We start from the raw sequence: 23,660 nt of genomic DNA, 5'->3' as shown, positions 1-23,660 counted from the left end.
GTGAATGTTATTCCTGAATGCATGGTTAGAACAAATTATTGTTTCACCTTTTCAAAACAAACAAACAAAAACCTCCTATAAAATAAAGTGGAAGGTGGGGATCACTAGTAATGTCTAATCTTTTGCGTTCCAGTTTGTCTTTTGCTACTAATGGCATCAGCCTGCACAGTAATTCCAGGCAAGGTTTTAAAGTTAAGGTAAAAGGTAAAAGCGGGGGGAGAAAAAAAGAAGCTTAATAAAATGTTAGCATGCCAATAAGTGAGTCTGCTGGAAACACAAAAGTTGAATGTCACTGAGTGACATTCATAAATTGCAAGTTAAAAGCACTGGAAGCTTCTCTGGTATCAGCAAAAGAAAGTAATTGGTATCTGTCATTGTCAGCAGTATTATTTATCTTCAGTATTTTCCCTTTTGTTGCTTGAGATGATCTGTATAATTTCTTTTTCCCCTAGCCTTGAGAATGGAGAATAGAAGGAAAGCCAGAAAAGCAAGGGAAGGGAAGCTTTCTTAGTGATGTGTTTCAACCCTCTCCCCTCCTCCCCTGCTGGTGGTGGTATATAATAATATAATAAGTCTTTTAAAAATGAGAGTCGAGATAGAATGCACTCAAAAGTAATGCATTATATAAAGTTAGTTTTCAGAATAACTTGTTTGAATTGCTTTTTCTCAAAAGTTGCCTTAATCGCTACGCGCAGTCTGCTGTAGAAAAGAGCTGAGCTAAGGCATGTGCACTGTTGGTCAATTCGACATCAAAAACTCTATTTCCAGTATTTTTATTTTTTCCATTGCATATCTTACATGCGCAGAGATCTATAGCTGATATTCTCCTTTTTCTTTTCTTTCCTCTGTCCCTTGATAACTAGATTGGGTTAGGCTATTTCTGGGTAGAATATTTCTAAATTGCGGAAAGAAGTCTCGGTACCAGCTTACATTTTTCAATTAAGCTACCTTTGCAGCTAGGAAGTGAGGCACATGCCCCCTCCTGGCTGGTTTTTTTTTTTTAAGGAGTGTTAGCCTCAGTGCCTTGGCTAGAAACTGGTTTTGAGCATTTCATTGTGGCCCGTTTTTATTCTGCTTTTGAAACTGAAATGGCATCTAGCACTACTGACTTCTTTCCAAAAAGCATTGGGTTGTCCTACAGTTGTGCCATTCTCAATGAAATTAGATATAGAAGTGGAGGATGACTGGTATACTTTTAAAGCAGGCATTCTGCTGTGCTGTATAATCACAGCTGGGCTTAATACCGATGTTGTTGAGTAAAGAAATAGAGTTGATGGGGGCCCGATTCTGGAGTTCAGTGACCCTGCAGGCACTGAAGTTACTTATCTTGTTTAAAAATGACTTTTCTCTTGCAGCTTTGCAAAATTACTTTATTTCTCAAGGCAAGGTGTTTTGTTTCTCAGGAGAACACTGTACCCCAGGTGCCATTGTGGTTGCCATGGCAGTTTGCTAGCAAGCAACCTCTTAAATATGTTACTACTGGCAAAGAAATGGTGTCTTTTTGAACGCTTTGACAGATGCTTGTTTTATAGAATATTCTACAGTGAATGGTTTGATGTTCGGGATAAAATGTCCTTTTTTCTGAAACGTCATTACTTTTGAATAAATAAGTTTCCGAGTTAGCTTCGCTTTCTTTTTTTTTTTTTTTTTTTTTTTTTTTTTTTTTTATTCAATACATATATAAAGCTCCTATCCCCTCTCCCCAAGTCTTCCTCCTTTTTAGAAGCTGTTTTGGTAACTGATATGCAAGTGTGATTGAGCCAAGCTGGCTTCACTTACATAATCTTACTGAGAAATGAATTTTCAGATGTGATTTGCTTGTTGAGAATACCTGCTTTAATTTTGTTTGCAGTCTATCCTTTTTCCCTTGTTAAATTCTGGGATGTAAAGCAGAATAATAGCCTGTGCACATGTGCACGCGTGCTTGTGTGTATGTGGGGAGGGTGGGTAGGAGGACGAGTGAGCTATTTGCTGTTTAATAACTGAGTCTGGTATCTTTTTTTTTTTTTTTTTTATCTTCTGAGCTGCCTGGAAAAAAGTTTTTGTTTTTTTTTTTTAAAAAAGGTCTTTTCTTCAGATCAGAGTCTTGGTTAGTATTGTGTCTTAATAAGCAAAGAAAAAGATGTGGGGATTTCTTTTGAAAATGAAGATAATGGTATTCTTAACACCTAAGCATCCAAGGTAATGGAATTAAAACAAAAGGAGTTAAGGCTAAACTGTACATTTTGGTGCTTGTCTGAACAAGAAGTGCTGCTTAAACTGAATAGCTAAGGATTATCACAGAGGGTGGTGTGGCCCAGGAACCTCTGTCTCCCTGAGACCTTGTTCCTGTGTTGCAGGGTTTTGCAAGCAGCAGGGAAGTGGTGACGTACCTGTAGCAAACTGTGAGGGTTGTGCTGGCTCATATGTAGAAAGCTAGAGAAGTGGGGTAGTGTCTCTGCTCCTTCTCCACATTTTTAGTCCACCTGCTCTGGGTGGGAAGGTGTTGGCATCTACTGCAAGAGTGGATTTATTATGACATACAGCATAAGTTGAAGTCACAGTCAAGCCCTTAAGCAAGGTTTGATTTAGCTGCTCACAATTTTTTATGAAGGCTGTAGTGAAACTTATTCAGAAGGTTATTCTAATCCTGTTCCGCGATACGAAAATAAAAGTGTAATTTAAAACAAATGACTTGCCAGACATTCAATGCCTAGTGAGCTCAAGCTAGTCCCTAGTGCAGAGGGTCATCAAATCAAATATTGTGGCTGAATTTTTGAAGTGCTCGGATAATTTTATGACCAATAGTAGCATTTGTGGTTATGAAAGGTAAGATAAAGACCATCAGCTCTCATGCTTCACGGCATAAGGTAATCACTGCAGTGTTACAGGAGGGATATTTCCCCGCTGAGCAGCATTACACAGTTGGTTATGTACATTATGAGGTGTGTTCTTCCCTTCGATCTAAACCATTAGCCAAGGAGGTGACACTCAATGGGTGAACAGGTTACTAAGACAAATCTCATATTATCCGTAGAGGGGATATATGTTTCTATGGGAAAGGGTTTTGTTGCATCACATAATCCAGGCTGTTGCTTACAGGAATGTTGATTTGCTAAAAATCATATAAAGGTGAGGGGTTCCCATTTTGGGCTCAGTAACTCTTCAGCTGCCGTGAGATTGTCTGTTGTTTGCTTAGTTGGTGCTCTCTCCTGCCTTGCTCCTGCTTGGAGCCGCCTTCAGACCACAGTCTGCACGTGTGTGGTTTTTGGTTTCACAGTAGTTGGCAGGTAAACGCTTGGGCTCAGGAGTAAAAGCTAGATCCTGACTCTGTATGCAGTCAGTGACAGGGTTGTCAGGCACTGCTGGGTCCTGTCCGAGGTCTTCTCTGCCCTGGTGGATTAGACCGAGCTTCCACGTGGCTATTTAATACTTTTGCATTCTGTCCATCTTTAGAGCTAGCCACGAGAAAAAGCTAAGCGTAGTAAGCTTACATATAATGATAATAAAATGTAATTATATATATTCTCAGTCTTTGTTTAGTTAAACAGCCTAGTTAGGCTGAAAGGGCCAAGGTTTCCTTGCTTCTTTTCATGACGTTTTTTTTCCCATTCTCGTAATCCCCTTAGAAACTCTCTCCTGGACACATTTGCAGGTTTTGTTTTGAAAACAGGTGATCAGGAATCTCCACACTACTTCATATGAGATCTAACTAGTCCTTCTCTGAGTTGACTGAAAATGTCTTGCACATCCCAGAAATTCATTAGACCTTTTTGCGACTGCAACACATCGGTACCTCATAATCATTTTATTGACCAGCTTTTTTCTCCTCCGTTTCTTACAATTGATGAACCTCTGCTTTAAAGCAGAAATCCTTGTCATTAGTTTGTCTTGTCATGATGTTTCACTTTTTGCTTTTAAATTTCATCCCATTCAGTCTTGTAGCTCACAAGGTCATCTCATTCTTCCTGTGTGACGATCTCGTCCTCTTCCATGCTGATAACTGTGTCATCTTCGCATTTCATAATCTAGTCCTTGAACCAAGGATGCTAATGAATATGTTAAGCAGGATCAATTCCAAGAGTGGTTCCTGAGAAATACTATTAGTAACATTTCTCCATTGTGAGAACTGCTTTTTTCGATAGACTCTTGTAACGCCTCCCATAGACAGTTTTCTATCCATATTATGATGTATTCTTATATTATTCCTCATTGTCTGCCTTTTAAATAATAATTTCTTATAAGACACTATCAGATGCTCGATTTAAATCTAGATGTATTAGTTGCACTATATTGCCCTTGTCTAAGCAGTCAGCTATCTTACTAAGAAAACACATTTCTATTCTCAGGTGATCTACTAGTAATGAGAATATATTTCTTTTTATTCCACTTCAAGTCTACCTCCATGCCCTCGATTACCGCCTCTTCTAAAGTCTGCTGTACTCACTGTCAAAATCACATGAATATGTTTATCACTTCTCCTTTCTTGGAAGACATGTCCTGTGTTTAGTATTCTCCAGTGTTATTTTTGCTTTAGCAATGATGATCTGGGATGCACAAAGGACAAAGGTTTCAAGTAAAGGTGTATGAAACTAACTGGTGTAATAGGAAAACTTTAGTTCCCATTAGTTGATAGGTTTTCATTAAAAAAATTGCTGCTGAATTTGTATTTTCATCTTCTGGTTCTTTCAGTATGCTGGAAATGCTCCTGTCTGTGTGTATAGAAATGGGATGAAGAATTGCAGATGTTTCGGGAGTGTTGTAAAACAAACAAAAAAAATTCCCAAGAGAGTGAAGTCACCACCCCAAACAGGAAGACCTTCTGATATTGCCTCTATTTATGCCTCTCCAAACTGTGGTTTGGATGGTCTCGTGGTGGGAGATGCTCTTGTTCAAACCTCTCCACATCATCTTCTGTGCGTGGCACTTGTTCCCTTGCAAGGCTGAAAGATGTTATTTCAGAAATGTCACACTCTCCAAAAATTATTTTATTTGTATTACTGAGTTCTGCTTTCTTAATTTTTTCTAAATTCATGAATGCTTTCTGGTAAGCTGAAACTGTATTTTTGACATGTGACCCATTTACTAAAAATAAAAATAAGTCATCCATCTCTGCTAAATACCTCCCCAAACCCCCATAAATAATTTCTAGTACTGGACTTCTTTGCTCTTTTTGATTTGTGAGAGAGTAATTCAGGTTCTGTGAACTCTGTGTTCCTGAAAAGCTGCCTATTCTGCATTCCCCATACAGACAGTCCATATTTATCCCCTGCTTGTTCTTGTACCAAATTTGTCTGCTTCCGTTCCTCAGGGAGAAACTCCAGGTTGTGTCTGTGGTCTTTGGAAAGCTCTCTAAAATATTCAGGAGTCTGAAAATGACTGACAATCTCTCTGTTTCTAACAGTACAAACTGGGGATATCGGGTTGGTAGGGAATAAATATAATACTTTTTCATTGTGCCTGTATTTAGTCTGTACACACATTTTTTATTTTTTTATGGGTACTTTTGGCATAACTAGCTGGCAAGGAGAAATAGGTCTAGTATAATGATCATTTCACACTTGCCACAGCTGTAATAACACACGCTACAGTATACTGTGAACCTTACAACCCCTAAAAAAAAGCTATGGAAATAAACAGTTGGAGAAATAAAGCAAGATGTTGCTACTGCCTTGCAGTAAGCATCACTGTGATATGTGAATAGTGGCATTTATTTCAAAAAAATGCAGCCTGATTAAGATCCAAGAGTAAATCTGCATTTTAAATGCAAATAGCTATCATCTCAAAAATTTAAGAACTTGCCAGCTGTGAAGAGAAACTCCCCCCACCTTCCCCCAACTACCTTTGCCCACCGAGAAAAAGCAGTCGTGGCAGTGAGTGAGTGTGAAGGACTGGACAATGTTGAGTCTTTTAGTCTTGACCTCCCTGTTTTTCTATAAAATGAGTGGGCTTTTTCTTTCAGAGGCTTAAGGGGAAAACAGCATCTGAACACTGAGGCAAATACACTTTACCAAAGGACTGTTCGTTGCATGTGAAATAGTTTTACGGTGTAAAAACTATTTGTTGATGTGCTTTCAGAAGTTGTCGCTTCCTCTGAGAGGTCGCAGGTAGTGTATCTCTTCGAGCTCCAGGTTTGAGACACAGGGACGATGGCAAACTGATTTTAAAAACTGCTTTTACAGTCCATGTTGATAGGCTAGGCTGTTGTCAGAAATCAGGGAAGAGTTACGAACTGATTTCTGAAGCAGCTATATGATCACGTGTAGATTGCCTTTTCTCTCTCTCAAATTTGGAAGGACTTAGCCTAATTTTCTCCTGAATTGTGTGCGACATCACGTTGACTTGGGCTATTCCTGGTGGTTTGTTTCCAAAGGAATCCGGTGGTCCGCAGCCTCCTGCCATTGCGACCCCAGTGCTCTTCAATGCCAGGAAAATAAGGATGTGGCTGATGAGGTGAGGAATGAGAAAGGGCAGATATGGCCGTGTTCCTCGTCTCCTTTCAGGCTGAACAGAATATCACAGCCAACTTCTGCTGGTGAAACCCGCTGAGTTCCCATTCAGCCTGTCACCACGTGTCTGGTAGTCTAGGCACGCCGTCAGATCCCTATGTAGGAGGGCCTCTACTGTGTGAAGTACTGAAATCTTTTGCACAAAACCTTTTGTTACGGTTTGCAAGACTGGAATGTATTGAAGTGGCGTATGATCCTGTGTCTCTGCACTGCGGTGACCGACCTAGGTGGCAATGGCAGTCAAATTGACAGCTCTCTCATTTATTGTGGGGATGTGGTTGTTGACTCCCGTGGGTTTGTTATCACGCTGTTATCTTATGTTCCCTTGTTTTTTGCTGTAAGTCTTTGCTGTTCGGGGCAAACAATAGGCTTATAGCAGAGAATCACGTAATCTTTGAATCGTGTAATTTTTCTCTCTAACAATGCAACGAGATGATTTTATGTTTAATAGTATAACTAAGACATCAGAACCCAGACTGTGGACATCAGGACTTTCCTTTTTCTGTATAATGCACTGTAGAGGATAGTTGTCCGGGTGCAATGCCATGCTGACGTGTGTAGTTGGATGGATAGTCTAGGCCAACTGGATGGAAGAAGCCAGGCTGGAGGACCTGCCTCTTTCTGAAGGACCGCATAGCTCCGGTCTGCAGCCGTCTGTGTAGCCTTGCCACGGCAGGCTTGATTTCTGTGCTCCCTACTCGCCTTTTTACCTGCACAGACAAAGCTGCTTACAGTGATCTCTGCTGAAATTAATAGAATTATCTATTAAATTCAATTATCTATATATATTCAGAAGTGCTTTTGAGTTCAGAAATGTGGTTTCTGTGGTTTATGGCTAATTCAGAAGTCTAGCGGTCAGAGAGACTATTGTTTTAAGCCATCATACATGTTTCTTCATATTGTACATCCGCTTGCATCAATAGCTGTTGTCAAACCAATTCTTTTATGCCTTCAAGACGTCTGGGCCTTTTGGGTCGGTTGTAAGACATCAACTATCAGTATTTATTTACATGGACACTAGATAAAATGGCAGGTTAAAGTAAGATTGATAAATTGCAACACTGCAAAAATATAAACTGGTGAGATTTGTACTCAAAAATAGGACCAGTTTTCCCATCAGAGGAAACAGCAAAATAACTCAGGAAAAAAAAAAAAAAAGGAGTAGCAATTGTGAGATGCTGTGAGTAGAAGAGGAATTTATTTTTTCAAGGTAGTAATAAGTTGGTTATACCTAAGGGAAATTTGGTAAGGAATATGATTCACTTTGGTCACCTTGGAAACAAGCTGTTCATCTGTCAGTAGATATTTGAATTATTATTCAAATATTTTATTATTATTATTCAAATATTTTATTATTATTATTATATCAACAACATGGCTAATCAGATGTTTTAATGCGTGATACTGCAACAAATTAATTTACTGACACAGAACCAAACATGGACCTTAGCATATGGGTAATAATACCCTGAATGTGCTCTTCGTATTTACTAGCCAAGTCTTAAAAACTCCCTGTGACTGAATGAAGATGGATGCTTTTGCATTTTTATCTACTTTGTGTTAGCGCTTATCTTTTGTTACTGATTCCTGAACAAATTGCAGTATGATGTCCCTTTAATTATACGCCTGTGCTTAGGATGCCCAGATAGAGACTTCAGGGTTTTAAAGTGTGAAAGGATGCCTTTATTTAAGACGAACACAGCATGCACAGGGAACGTAGCCCCTCCTGCATCTGCCTGGGGGAATTGAGGATTGTTTTAATTCACGTATATATGAATATGTGTGTGTGCACCGATTTTTTTAAGTAGTACAGACGTCAGCTATCTGTTTTTTTTATCAGCTGAAGATTTGGCCTGCAGACATTCTAGTGCATCTCATGAGCTGAGTCTTGTCCTTGAGGCAAAGAGAACATCCTCTACCCATCATCCTTGGGATGATGTGTCTTCCTTGTATTTTAAGTAATAGCAGATTTATGGGGGATTTATCAGAGTACAAGAATCTAGTACCTAGTTGGAAGACAGCAAGAAGATTCGTACAACCTAGAATCAGGGCAAATTATATGCTATGTAATTGTATTTATAAGAAATTCATATCAGTCTTCCTTTGGTTAGGAGGTCTTTATGCCACTGTGTAAACCTCAAAATAATGCAACCACAGCGATTTCACTATTCCTGTATAATATTTTTCCTTCATGTTTTCTCTAAAACTGTTTTAACAGAATCTGGTTCTGGGATAATTTTCCAAGGTCAAAGCAGCATATGATTTTACCCTTCCAAAATCTTTGTGAAGATTCAGAAGCAGGGTTCAGAGCATGTGATACGTTGAGGCAAATGGCACGTGCAGTTAGATAATTTAAAATTAATAAATAGAAAGCTATTCAGAAAGGACTGTAAAAATGATGGAGGGGTTGTAGGAACTGATTTATGAGGCAAGACCAGAAGTTAGATATGTATAGCTTGGTTGAAGGGATAGAATGAACATAACTGTCTTCAAATACGTGCATGAATAGTCAGAGAGCAGCTTTTTGTGAATTAAGGATTGTGGACTAGACAAAAGAAGTGTTTTAGGGCTGCCAGAGTAATGAAAAGGTAGGACTAAGGAACATAGCTGTTAAGAATTCTGAAAAACTGAAAGGTAAATAGAAACTGATTGTTAAGGAGAAGTTTATCTATATATTCAGCTTTGTTAGACCATAGGATTGATCAGTCTATTGTGTCCATATATTATTTCACTTATTTATATTTGGGTTTGTGAAAGCGCTACAGGAGGATGAGAAGCTCTTCTTGGGTTTGTGAAAGCGCTACAGGAAGACGAGAAGCTGTTCTTTATTGGAAGAAGGGAGATGATGTAAAAAAGTCTTTTTCTTAATCTCGAATATCAAAGTTTTGTGAGAAAGCAGCATGTGCTCTGTGTACGAATCTTGTTATTGTGCATTACTAATTTTCCCTTGACATTTATTATAACCAGGAATATGGATGCAGTCTAGATACAGTAGTCACACCTTTCCTTTGATTTAATAGAATGTCAAGTGAATTGCCTCAAAAAGGCTGGCAGTTGTGCTAAATGATGTTTTTATGCCTCAATAGGGTTTCAGTACATCACTCGCCTTAATGAAAAACAATGCCTAACAAATTAAAATTGCATCTATCAGCTGTTAAAATTACAGTTACTAGCATCATTCCTACAGAACTTAAGTAGAGTGGAAACTTGAAAAATCTTGATTTTGCCTTTCCATCTTAAATGGGTCTCTGATTCTTCATTCTTTAGTACTTAAGAGATACCAAACACGGTGATATAATTGTTTAGATTACTTTTGCACAGGCTAAAGGAAGTAAAATTCTTAGTTTAAAATGATAGGTAAATGAGGTGGGTTGACCATGGCTAGCTGCCAGGTGTCCACCAAGCTGCTTTGTCACTCCCCCTCCTTAACAAGACGAGGGGAGAAAATACAATGAAAAGCTTGCGGGTCGAGGTAAGGACAGGGAGATCACTTGCCAGTTACCATCATGGGCAAACCAGTCTCGATTTGAGGAAATTAATTTATTGTCAGTCACATCAGAGTGCGATAATAAGTAAGAACAAATCTAAAAACCACCTTCCCCCTACCCCTCCCTTCTTCCCAGGTTCAACTTCACTCATGATTCTTGTGGCTCCTCCCCCTGAGCAGCGCAGGGAGACACGTAATGGGAGTTACGGTCAGTTCGTAACATGTTGTCTCTGCCGCTCCTTCTTCCTCATGCTCTTTCCCTGCTCCAGCGTGGGGTCCCTCTCGCGGGAGACGGTCCTTCATGAACTTCTACAACGTGGGTCCTTCCCATGGGCTGCAGTTCTTCACAAACTGCTCCAGCGTGGGTCCCTTCCCCGGGCTCCAGTCCTTCAGGCACAGACTGCTCCAGCGTGGGTCCCCCATGGGGTCACAAGTCCTGCCAGCAAACCTGCTCCAGCCTGGGCTCCTCTCTCCAGGGGGCCGCAGGTCCTGCCAGGAGCCTGCTCCAGCGTGGTGTTCCCACGGGGTCCCAGCCTCCTTCGGGCATCCCCCTGCTCCGGCGTGGGGTCCTCCCCGGGCTGCAGGTGGAGATCTGCTCCCCCGTGGACCTCCCTGGGCTGCAGGGGGACAGCCTGCCTCACCGGGGTCTTCCCCAGGGGCTGCAGGGGAATCTCTGCTCCGGCGCCTGGAGCACCTCCTCCCCTCCTTCTGCACTGACCTGGGGGTCTGCAGGGCTGTTTCTCTCAGATATTCTCACTCCTCTTTCCTGGCTGCAGTTGCACAGGGGTTTTTCCCCCCTTCTTAACTACATTCTCCCAGAGGCGCTACCACCGTTGCTGATGGGCTCAGCCTTGGCCAGCGGTGGGTCCGTCTTGGAGCCGGCTGGCATTGGCTCTGTGGGACATGTGGGCAGCTTCTAGCAGCTTCTCACAGAATCCACCCCTGCAGCCCCCTGCTACCAAAACTTTGCCACGCAAACCCAATACAGTAAAATAAGTGAGTTTATTTCCTGCAGCCAGTCATGTGGTCTAAGTGATCATGGCATAACTTCTGAAATTGTTCTCTTTGTACATTTTCTCAGCAGAAGGATCTGTTCTGATTAAGGTTTTGAGGAGGAAAAGTACCCTTGCATCATGATACAAGGGCTTTGACTGTTGTGGAAATGGAATATTTTGTGTTTGTCTCCTTTCAGTTATACAACCACCTCAGTCTTGTTTTACAGCCCATCACCAGGAGGTTCAGCCTGTCACCTTTGTTTTCTAACTGTTCTCATGTATGTACTCCTTGGACTTGTTATCCTAACATGTAGACTCTTTCCTCTCTAGCTCAGTTTCATCTCTTTTTTTCGTCTTTTCCCAAATGTTAAGGAAATGTCTTTTTTTTTTTTTTTTTTTTTCCTTCTGTTAACATTGTTACTCTGAACCTGTTTTGAGATGCTCCCTCTGCTTTCCATCAAAGGCACACATTATGGACAGAAATAACAGACAGTGGCTTCTCCCTTCGCTTCTCCTTACACCGATCCTAAAAGTGCTGTTATTCCTCTTGTGAATAAAGAGGAGGTTTTCATGTCTTTGCCTTCGTGGAGGCCATTCTGTGCTGCTGTGCAGGGCTGCATGTGTGTTAGAGGTTGTGTTCTCTACTCCTGTGCTTGCCTTTCTACTCACTTTTTGCTAGCTGCTGGTGAATTAACCAGGTGTCAGTCTGTTTATCCTTTTACTGAAAACTCATTGCAAGTATAGGTTCTGCTGTAGACTAGCTGGTAAGAGACATTTTTTTGACAGTCATTATCCTAGCAATAGCTGCTAGACAAGATAGCAGTTTAGGAAAGCAGAGGATACCCAGGATAGGGACACGTGAACAGAGCACAGATTAGTGGAACAGTGTACCTTAATCCAGGAAATTGCTAAGGGAAGAAGTGTGAATTCTTTTTTTTTTTTTTTTAACACCTTTTGTCCAGGATTCAAGGGTCATGTAGTAATCTGCAGTACCCAGGTCTGTCGGGGGACCAAGTCAAACCAGTGCCCGCTTAGCTCTCTTCTCCGTTCCTGGCAGCTACAAATTGGTATTCCTTATTATATGCTGGTATAGACATGTTGATTTGCATTGACGTGGGCTTTGTATTCTCAGAATTTTTTTCAGGAACACAAATGAGAAACTTGTGTTAAAAAAACAAATCTCAGAGACACTTCAAAGTAGGGTCTTTATAATCTCATGAATTCTATGTGGGGTAGCTTTACTTTGACAATCACCACCTTCTGTGTTTTTAGAAGTCTCTAGCAATGGTGGTATGTTTTCATAAAGCAGATAACGTCCTCTCTGGCTGTGCTATGTGGGTGACTTCATGCTGTGTGTTGCAATGTGGCTAGGTTACGTCGCTGTTAATAAAAAAGGAACAATAGCTTGAAATGTGTGTGGAGGGAAGAGAAAGTATTGGAAAGCGTTGGAGATGAGGATTCTTTTGCACTGATTTTTGATATTGATTTTCTATCCACAGCTTGTCTAGTTCTGCTGTCTTTATTTTTTTCATAGTTTATTTACAACTAATGTAGAATGACCAAGGTAATCAGGCTGGAATTTTGCTTCTTAGTAGAGATGGTGAAAATGCATTTTAGGTATCTATAGATGTCTCCATCCTTATATTGATAGTGGAAGCTCACATTGTTTTCATAATGGTTCTCTCCAGGGACAAAACCCATGAAGCTTTCATCAACAGCATTCTAAAAGCGACTATTTTGCTTTTAAATAAAACTTAATCTAGCTTGAAAAATTGAGGCAGAGCACAGCATTTGAAACCAGTAATGCTGGTGGTTCAACTCTCCTTTTCTTTCTCCTCATTCCGCGTGAGATCTTTGTTGATTCGTCTCCTTCTGCGGTGTGCAAATACGTGTATACACACACTGTTTGGTAGGTTGGTTCAAAGCACATTGAACTCATAGTGTCTTTCTCTTAACTTTCACAAGGGTTACTTTAACCTGACGTATGCTTCTGCTACTGCCCTGCTCTACAGCCCTGTATTTCACAGAGAATTTTGCTGGGTTTTGAGACAACTGCTTATAGTCGGTAAAAACCTGTCTTGGTCATGCTAGAATTGGGACTTACTGCTCATAACATGCTCTGAAATGTACATAACGGTGCTGGTAATAAAACAGTAATTTAGTATCACGCATAACAACATAATGCTGCCTCTGTTCTGACCTCCACTCCCAAAGGTCGGGGTGCTGTGTACTACAAATTAAAATCCTGCTTCTGGAAGAGTCTCAGAAAGCTTGTTTGCAGTAAGGCTCTTTGCAGGAGGGCACGTGCCTGTTCAAGTTCTTGCATTAAAACATCAATCAAACAACAGACATGCTCGCAGTTAGCTTACATGGCCGGGGAGGATTGGGTCAGCATCTCTCTGCTCCCTCCTTTCTTTGTGCTCTAACCACTGGCCTTAGTCGAACTTGAGGGAATCTGTGTGAAAGAATTCCTCAGTAGCTGATACTGATAAAGGAAATGTGAGTAAAGACATCATTGACTCACTATGATGATAGTGGATATAGTAACTCGGATGCAGAGTTATTAGAAATGAAATAGTAAGGACCTGCGTGTCCCAATTTCATTTTTTTTAACTGTAGCTAAACTTTGACTATGTTATCAAAGGGGAAAGCATTAAATCACCAGTTGAGTTTCATAGCCAAAAGCAAAGCAATTAAAATAAAATTTCATACTAAGTGTTGAGGGTTTCTAAGGGTTACTAAGTGAATTAGGGTTGCAGGTAAAGAATATTTTTATGATAATCCGTTGGACTTCCCCCCCCGCCCCCAACTGTTCCTCTTGTTTAGCCCACCTCAGGTTATGCCGAAGGAATGCAGTATTGTTGCAATCTCCAAACCAGAAATGCCTCTTTCAGTAACTAGTGCTATAAATCACACCTGATTACCATATTTGCTTGGATGAGAAATGCATCCTGCGCTTTTCAGTTAAGTCAATTAAGGTTATGTTTATAGGGAAAAAATATTTATAATATCTAAAATTAGGTGGTTTTCTTCTGCTGATGTATGGTTATTTATTTATTTTTACATTATGGATTAAATTAAATTTAAAAAGGCGCAAACAATAAGACTAGATTGTGTAGCAAGGATGTAGAGCAAAGAAAGGTGTTTAGCATGGCTTAGAGGGATACTAGGAAAGGAACTGTTTCGCAATGATCAATAACTTTCGTACCTGAATAAGATATTTGTCTCTAATCCTCTGTGGAACCTGATTAATAGAGAATAGTCTGGACCCATGAAAATAAAATCAGTAAATCCTCTATCATGTGAAACCACCTGGTTTGGTTTGCATGGCATTGAAGAGGCATAGTTGCCAATGTAGCAATGGTGATGAGTCTGCCACTTTAAGTTCAATGTTTAAACATGGATTTTTCAGCAGAGTTGGATAGAGAAACGAGATGTGATGGAAACAGGTGAATAATGAATGGTTGAAAAGATGTTAAGGGAGAACATTTAGGAAAATGCAAATAGTGTTGTGAAGGCCATAAATAGAGAAGACAGGGCACAGTGAGTGTTTATCAACGTGGGACAATATTTTGCCATTACCTGTGTGCTGCTTTGCACTGCACAAATGGTCACTGAGTGAACAAATTACGTCAGTGTGACAATGGTGGAGTATTAATTTGGTATGATTTTTTGCTACTAATATATCACGTCTCATTTATTATAACAGGATATCTTAAAAGTCATTATAAAACGCAAGACCAGTAGTTTTCCAGGGACTATAGGTTTTTTCAGACATGGCAAAGACACCCCCCCGCCCCTGCCAAAGAAAAAAAAAAACCAAACCCAAACCCAAACCATACAGTTTTCATCAGCATTTAATTTTTCAGAGAGATACAATGTCCTTCAAAATGCCACAGTAAAAGGTTGCAGTGGGCACAGGGATTCTAGATCAATTATACGGGTAGCCTTCTACAATTTATCATTTGAAGATAGCATCTGTGTGGATTTGAAAGAGTAAGCCAGTCAATATCACAGGACATAGAAGGAGACAAACTGGGTGAGAGTATCAGGGATAAAAATAGAACAGTGAAGCAAAAATTGTGGATGATGGTATGAGACAAGTGCTGATGGTACCAGCTATTTAATGTAATTGCTCTCAGTATAGTGGCATGAAGAAAGAATTGTTCATTTTGATATAGTAATCCATTGTTCACCCTTAGCCATTAGTAAAATCAGATAGAAGGGATTGAAAAGGTAAGGTATTAGCTGAATGAAAATGGATATAGTTATTTCAATGTGTCGTATTTCTTGGCTAATGCAGGTGACTGGAAGATTAGAGAAAAACACCACTGCCCTCACCTCTTGCTTTCCCCTCTTCCCCCCATATAAGCATCCCCTGGTATCTCTAAGAATGTTTAGAAAGATTAAAACAGAATGATAAATAAGGAGGTGAATCTGTTAGGGAAATCTGACATTCCTTTTCCAACAGCAGTATTTATTTCATCAGTGCTTACTGAGATCCAAAAGGAGTTTCTTTCATAAGTGAAATCAAAGCCAAAGCAAGCAGGGCTTTGGGAGTACATTTATGTAATCAGTAAACTAGAGGCAGTCTTTCTAGGGAACACAGCTATTTTTGTAAGCATGAGGTGATTGTATTGCTTTGTTTTCTAATGGGCTGTAATATATTTGGGAGCAGTAGTAGCATAACCTTTTATTTGTCGTAGACTTATGTAATGGTAACTCCTACAGCCAAGCATGAAGTAGTTAGATTTAGAATGAATTCTTGTGCATTAAGAGCCTTTGAAGAAGAAAAATGGGTGAAAGAGTGGTACTAAATACTAAGGGAGAGTAGTCCAGTTAAATTTATTATATGTAACTCTTCCTACTCCTGTCCCTGTAGTAATTTGTTGAGGTTTCTATCATAAGTTCTAGTCAGGGAAAAGCTGTTAACTCCCTCTGTGTCCCAGATAGGCAAATTGTATTGCACTGACGAGCACCTTATATGTAAGGGAATAGACTTTACAGACGCTCACATTTTTGTTGATCTGTATTGGATTCATTGGAAGAGCATGGCACAGATGAGACACCCTCGTCCTTGTACTCTGGGTTTTAGCAAGGGAGTAATGGAAAATAGTGTCAAATTGCTGATTCCAAACTTTAAAGCTCGCAGTTGCCTGGAGATGGGCTGTGCTGACAGACTATGACGGTATAGGTCACAATTTACATTTTGTAAATTTATCAAATCATCTTTGGTGGCAAGAATTTGTTCCACGTATGCCTTGTGATGAGCCTCGTTTTTTCACCGTCTTCTCCTCAAAAGCTAGGAGATACCCAAAACATCTCCTGCTTTAGGGAAAGATATATAGGATGCCTAGGGAGGAATGTCATCATTTTCTCACAGTCTGTTGCCTGCTGCGGGATGGAAAAAGCCAGTGGCTTTTTGTGTTTTGTGTACTGTTTCATTTCTGGTGAACTGCCAAACATGATTACTGTGGTGAATTTAAGCAGTATTTTCTTTATTGGGATACATGTCGCTATGCCCATGCAAGCATTTATTACATTTACAGGGATGAACCTTGGATATCCCAATGTTGTACTTATCAGTTCTGTAGGAATTTTTATTTATTCCAGAACTTACATTTGGAGGGAAGCTTTAAGAAAACTTCTATTCGGAGAAAGGTAGCATGTACAAATATGATTATTTCCTAACTTTGAATAAGCATGGGTGATGGAGGAAACGATTTATAATGTGAACTACTGAACACACCACCTCTAAAAAAATAATAAAGAAGATCAGAAAACGGTTTTTGAGTTGTTTTTAAGACAAAAACTAATATGAAAGAACAGGCTAACACCATCATGGGACTTACAGCTACATGGGTTTATTTCTAATTTCACATTTTTATAAGAGAAGATTTCCAAATGCATCATATTTGAATTGCATTCCTTTTCTCAGTTTATCTTTTATCTTTCTCTGAATTTAACTCTTACATATTGCAGCGTCCTTGGCAATATTGTCAAGAATATTGCTCTGACTATAGATAGAGATAGCACAGATCCCTGCTGGCTCATTACATGGTCCTGTTCTCGAGGGATACAGTGATAGTTCTGTAACCCATGAAATCCCCTGTGTACTCTCAACCAAAGAGTGGACAACTTCTCCTGCTGAAGGCTTGCTCCTGCAAAGTTCCTAGAGTCAACAACTCCTGTATGGCCAGCACCAGCTTATTTGGGATTAACTCCATTTTAGTTGAAGTGGTCTCATTATAATCGTCAGCAGCCACATCTTACTCTTTACTCTTCAGAGGGCTTAATACAGCTTGAGAGGACATAAAAATGTTCTTTGTTTTTTTCTGATAGACACCAGGTCATTTCCCTGAAATATAGAATTCTTTCTTGAAGTACCTGCTGGTATTCTTGAGTATGTTAAAATACCTAGGGGTGACGAAGAACCTCGCAGCCATAATGTCCATGACAGGACGTAATCAATGTTCCTCGGAATCCACGAGTCCCTTATAGCAGAGTGTCCTCAAAGACATTGGTCTGTTTTGATTTGAGTCCAAGAGGCCAGAGAGCAGCTGGAGAGCAGAGACGGTGGGACTGACTTGGGAAAAAGTTCTGAATCCTGCTGGCCAGACAGACTCCAAAACTGCAAAGTAGCTTGCTCATTACGTAGCCTCTCTTAAGCCACTTAGTGGAAGAGCAAATCAAGCAGCATCTTTAAAGAAAAGTCTTTACGCCCACTCAGGCACACTGCTTAGTAGCCCATTCTGCTGCTGTGCATTCTGAATACAAGTATCTGTATATTTTCAAAGAATAATTAGAAGGAAAAAATTAAAAGGCTTGAATAATCCTGGATAAAGCAATCTTTCTTAACTTCAGTTAAGTTCTGAACACCATAGCAGCTGTTATTATACAAGAAGAATCTTGACTTGTTTTTGCTAGTTGCTTTGGCATGTTTGAGCAAATGAGTGAGCTGCTGCCTTTAGCCAAAACCTGTTCCCCCAAATGTTTCATTCTGCTTTTTGTGATTATTTTTAATCTGTCTTCTCTAAGCTGCATTATCATATGTGAATTCTGGCCACGTATTTTTTAAAATAACTTATTTGCAACTGTCAGAGATACCATCCCTAAGAGCTATAGCTGCAAACATTTAAAAAAAAGTAATATTTAGAAGCCTGTGAACATCTTCTATTAATGTATTTATCAAATGAACGCAGTCATTCACTTAGGGTTAAGAAAACATCTCCTTTCTGTTAAAAACACCACCACATTACTTGTATTTTCTTTAATGCTAACACATCAGCGGCAGCTTTCTAACTGAGTTAAATGATCTTCTACAGAAATTTAAATTTAAATAAACTGTTTTTATCCTAAGAGATCTCAAGGCTCTTGAGGACCATCCCCCCAAACCAACCACACAGACATTTAATAATGCATTGTAAATTGCCAGCATAATGATGGAAAGCACAAGGGAGAGTGGAACTGCAAATTTTCAGTTTCCCTTTGAGAGAAGCAGAATTTAGTAGAATAATAAAAGGAAAATCTTCTCACTTAGAGGGACACTAGATAGTCTGGACAGCAAGCTTTAAAGAGTCTGGTGCTGTCTTTCATGATAGGGTTGTGATATTTTGTGGAATGATGACCCAAAGGACTGTAGCTGAAATATCCTGGCTCCAAAGAGTTGGTGAGATCATTGGAGACTCAGGTTATGAAAAATTCTTGGGTTTTTTATTTTCATTTTTTTAAGGCAAAAAAAATTATAACCTAAAGTAAAGAGACTAATGATTTGTGTGTTATTGTAAACATTAACAAGGATGGATAAGGGGAAGCTCATCTTGTACCTAGGCAATATTTTAATGTCTAAGGCTGAATTTCACCAGAGCGGATTTTGGGAAGCAACTGCTTTTCTGTATGACTGCTGGATGGACTGTTTACTAATGTAGCTGAGAAATAAGTAGGAAAAGGGTGCTAATGTGATCTTTGTTCGAGAATGACCGGTTGCTTTCTTGCGTGACTGGTAAAAGTATTTAAGCTTACCAGTACTGAAATACAGAAGAGGAAGGTAACTTCACTTGAGTTTTTATTTTTGTCCTCCTCAGGAATGTTATGTTAGTTTGGGGCTGGTCTTCACTGGCAAGTATGACTGTTCAAGTGTGATTTGCATGTGAGTGTGTGTTTTAAAATATTTATTTATTTGTTTGTTTGTTTAACCTGATAGTTATAGAGTTGTCATCCCTAGAGGGGCAGTGAAATTGATAGAAAGCAGATTTGGAATATTGATACTCTTGTCCTGATCGTAAAGTAGGTATATCAACGTAAAGCGCTTTTACGCTGTGCCCAGAGGAAGAGGCTGCACCATTTTAATGACGCTCTAAAAGTCAAAGTGATAGTACTTCCTGATGTTATTATATTGATAGTTATTTTATTGCTCATGGATTCCCAGGTGATGTTACACCAGCCCTAGTTTATGAAGGCATTTTTAGCTAGTTGGTTATTTAATGACATTACAGTAACATTTCTTAGCCTTAGGAAAAAAGGGAAATTTTCCTTTGGCTTATCTGCTTTTGTTTGGGTTTTTTTCCCTGCCTCTGACCGGGCAGCAGCTCCGTCCTTCTAAGTCAGAGGAACAGCGAGGGTGGCCTGTGTTTGCGCTGCTGCCCTCCCTTGGAGGAGATGAATCGCTATCAAGGAGTCCAAGTTGGTAAACAGTTTTAAGGTTAGCCTAAATATTTGCAGCCAATAATTAGTCTTTTCTTACTCGGGCAACTGGGGGCAGCTGAGCTGCTGCCAGCTTGCAGGGAACTGCTGACTCCTGCTGTCTAATGCTTTGTGGCTGCCTGAGGGTTGTACTGCACAATTTGAGAAACCAACCCTGTGCTAAAGGTAAAAACCAGGTATGGGGTATGTTAGACATATGCGAAAGAAAATAGGCAGTGGGAGGGTAAAAAAAAAAGCGGGGGGTTAAGCAGAGCTGAAGTCAAGTGAGTCTGGCAGTGGAAAGGAGATAAGAGCAGGAGAGGACAGAATCAGGGAGGATTTGGAGAATAAAAAGTAAATATAATGAACAAGGAGCTGCGAAGTCAGTAGAGGGAAAATAGCATGTGTTCACTTTCGCATAAGCATACGGTGATGGAAATTTTAGGACCTCTCGTATGCTCCACTGCTGTCGTGCTCCACTGTTTTGGAAACTTTGTTTATATGATTCCATCAGCTTGTGAACATAGTTTAAGATTTGATATTATTTAAATAACAACACAGGTTGATTTGACATTTTTAAAAATCCTGATTATTTAGACCAGCGTTTAATACAGTTCCAAGTCAAGGCATAGTATTAACTGGAATCAAAAGAGCAAAGGGGGATTTACCCCCCCATTAATAATGTTTTCTAGTTGGGAGTCATGAATTAGAGATCAGAGCTTTCTGCAAAGCTGTCTTTTTTTTTTTTTCCCTGTCTTTGATTTTCTGTCTTTGCTTCCTTACAGAGTGCTTGAAAATTAGAATTAAGTTTGGGAAAATATGCTCCCCAACCAGAAAGCGAGTAATTGGGAGATAGTTGCAAACGGAGTAATTGATTCTGATACTTAGCAGATTTCCAAATACATCATCTGTTGGTGCTCTGGAACACTTCATAGTTTGTTTCGTCTTGATTTGAATGTTGTAGTTTAGTAGTAGTTAAACTACGAAGCCCCTAACAACAGGTGATGATACTGCTAATGTCCAAATGGTTTATTATTAAATGCGTGCAAAAAGTGGTCTGGAATTCCAGAGGCAGAGTGTGCTTTGTTTCAAGATTGTTCACTCGGGGTTATTACAGGACTAACAGTTTAAAAAATAGTAGGTCTATTTCACCTTTTGGGTGAATGGACAAAATTCCCATCGCCATTAACAGGAACCGTGCCCTTTTTGCAGCAGTGATTAATTTGTTTTGATGTGACTTGTTGGAGGGGACAAACAGTAAAAAGATGCTCTAGTTGTGATTTGGTGTCTCATTGTCATCTTTAAATATTATAAATATTTAGCGATAAGATTCCAAGTCAGGCGTGAAAAGAATTAAGTGGTTTGTAAAGTTTGTAAAGTACATTTGCAGATGAGAAAATCTCTTTCACCGGCCATAGGTTGAACACCATTTGTATTGCCTTTCCATCCCATCTTGTTTTGCTCGGTCGGTTGGTGTGAGGTGATCGGTGCCTGCTGTGCAGCAAAAAGCATGTCAGGCGCTAAGCTGGTAGCTCCACTGAGATACTTTTCTTGAGTTTTGTCCCAGTGTACTCACAGCATTGCTGAGTGCACTGGCACACATAATAAAAGATAATACATACGTAATTCCCCATAAGATCACGACCATTATTTAGAACTGTAAGGAGTAACGGTGCTAACTGATTAGCTACGGGGTAGGCAAGTACTGCGGTAAAGAGAGCTCTGTATAGGCAATGAACCCTATTTTGCTGACTGTTAAGGAAACACTTGAACCCAGTAGAATAGCACTTGCTTACCAAACCAACCCACCCTGTAAAGTGACGGTCCTTACTGAAGACTGAAGCCCCAATGTCTTTGTTGTTGCAAAGAGCTAGTTTATGTAGATGGAAACTGGTGATATGTGAATGATCATTATGCTGTGTCAAGTCTCATTTTAAAGACCATAAGTATACCTTTTTAAAAGAAAAACAAACTACTTCACCAGTCTAGAGAGAAACATAAATCATGCATTTTTATCACCTCAAAAGACCGCTAGAAGATGAGCTCTAATATTTCAAATGCGACAAGCAATCTATACATATGAATCACAATTTGAGTTCCATTACAACTGAGCTGATATATACCACTGTGTGCTTTATGGATTTTACTCTAACAATATTAAGTAAAAACCCAAAGCTTTTTGTGATGAATACCTAAGCTTTTTACAAGAATTTGTAGAATTGTGGTCCAGAACAACAGCTTTAGCATTGCCCTACAGGCTTTAATAAGAAAATACTGTTGCCGGTTTTGACCTCTCAATATTATTCTCTGTGAAGGAAATGTGTGTATCAGTAGAAGGCTGCTACTGCAAAGGTAAAAGAAGATGTGAAATACTGAAAAGGTTTATGGAAAATGCACCACGAAAGATTGAGAAGAGAGTTAAATAAATGAGCAAAGTTTGAAGAGAGGTATCTTTTGTTCCTTCTGCTTCCTTTGTTAGGCCCAGTCTTTTTCTTCCTGGACTCAAGGACTTCTGCAGAAAGCCAGTGTCAGTTGTACTCAATTCCTCTATTTATAGTCAAGTCATCACTTGAAGTCCTTAGTCTCCTTTTGAGAATTTCTCCCACGGCGATATTTTCATATAGGTTGTGAATTTTATTTTTATCTCTGGGTATTCTCGTATTTTGCGTTACGGTAAAGTGGGCCTTGCTTGCAATGAATCAAAGTTCCTTCACCTTTAAGACTTTTAATCCTCTCCTTTCCATTTGGGGGAAGAAAGAGGAGTTATGTCCAGCAAATTCAGTGAGGAAGATGGAGGTAGAGGGTAGCGCATAAGGTTAATTTTCAGGTGAATTGGTTGCTGTTTTGACATTCCTGCTTTCTTTTCAGACATCTTTTTGTTCCTTTCCCTTTTATGCTAGAAAATTATTAGATATGCAAGAACAAAACTCCTCAAAGCTATGCTCCAAAAGCCTATTAAAAAGAGGCTGCAAGCAGAACAGTGTGAACACACGTCAACACCTGAGTGTTTCCCAAGTGGCTCTAGCACTCAGTGGTGTGATAACAAGACATGTGGGAGGATTTTTCTTGGCTTTTATCTTCCATATATTGATGCTCCTGACTTTTTAAAATTCATTTCATCAAGTGGCACTGCAACAGAAACAACAGAAATGCGGGAACGAGATAGTTCAAGGTGTTTGCAGCGGTATACAAAGTCTTTTGCCTCCAGGCCATCATTTCTAATTCAGCCCAAGTTGGCAGCAGTCAGAAATCACTGCCAACTGACAGCTGTTTGGTGGCCAACACAAAGTGATTTAGCTAGTAGTTCCTACTGGACAGATGTCCGTAGTATAGAAAGCGTGAGTAGAGCTGGCATGTGTTTCATTTTCAGAGGCTGGAAAATGTGGGTGTATTTCAACTGCAGCTACTTCAGTTTAGGAAGGTTAAACAGGATACCCGAATTTAGGCAATCAAGAACGCAGCATGTGCAAAATTAACTTCTCCCCACACCTTTTGGGGTTAAATCCTGACTTTATGGTGCTAACCCCTTGTAGGACTTCCATTATGTCTCCATAATAAGCACTGTGTGGTGAGGGAGAAGGGAGACTGTAGCTTGGTCTCTACAGGAGGCTGTGCGGAGGGATGCGGTAGGAGACCACACTGTGGGGTGACCAACTCATCTGTACCCCACCGGCTGAGGAAGCTCTTCAGCTGTGTTGTCAATTAATACCTTTCCTAAGTGCGAGCAATCAATAACAAGGAGAAAGTAATAGGGGGAAAAAAAAAATGGGTCTGACTCATCTGTCTTTGTGTGGACATATGTAACACTAGAATTAATCTTTTGAAAACCATGAATTACTTTATGTAAAATCTGTGCTTCTAAGGGGAAAATCTGTCCTGCTGAGCAAAAAATAAAGAGAATTCTTCAGTATAATACCTGGTTTTGTGGGGAAGGAAGGGGGAAGATTTTAACAGTTTACAATATCACAGAGCTTTGGGATATTTAAACAGGCAAGTAAATTATAGGTT

General features: G+C 39.8%; 1 protein-coding gene across 4 annotated transcripts in view; it reads left to right on the top strand.

Annotated features, from left to right (window-relative positions):
• The window catches only part of NELL1 (neural EGFL like 1), a 300,863-nt gene that overhangs the window by 121,250 nt on the left and 155,953 nt on the right, over window positions 1-23,660 (top strand). The window lies entirely within an intron of this gene.

Source organism: Aquila chrysaetos, chromosome 16 (genome assembly GCF_900496995.4).
Source record: "Aquila chrysaetos chrysaetos chromosome 16, bAquChr1.4, whole genome shotgun sequence".
Classification (NCBI taxonomy): domain Eukaryota; kingdom Metazoa; phylum Chordata; class Aves; order Accipitriformes; family Accipitridae; genus Aquila; species Aquila chrysaetos.
The sequence above is the reverse complement of the archived record's forward strand: the minus strand, read 5'-3'. Positions and strand labels throughout refer to the sequence as shown.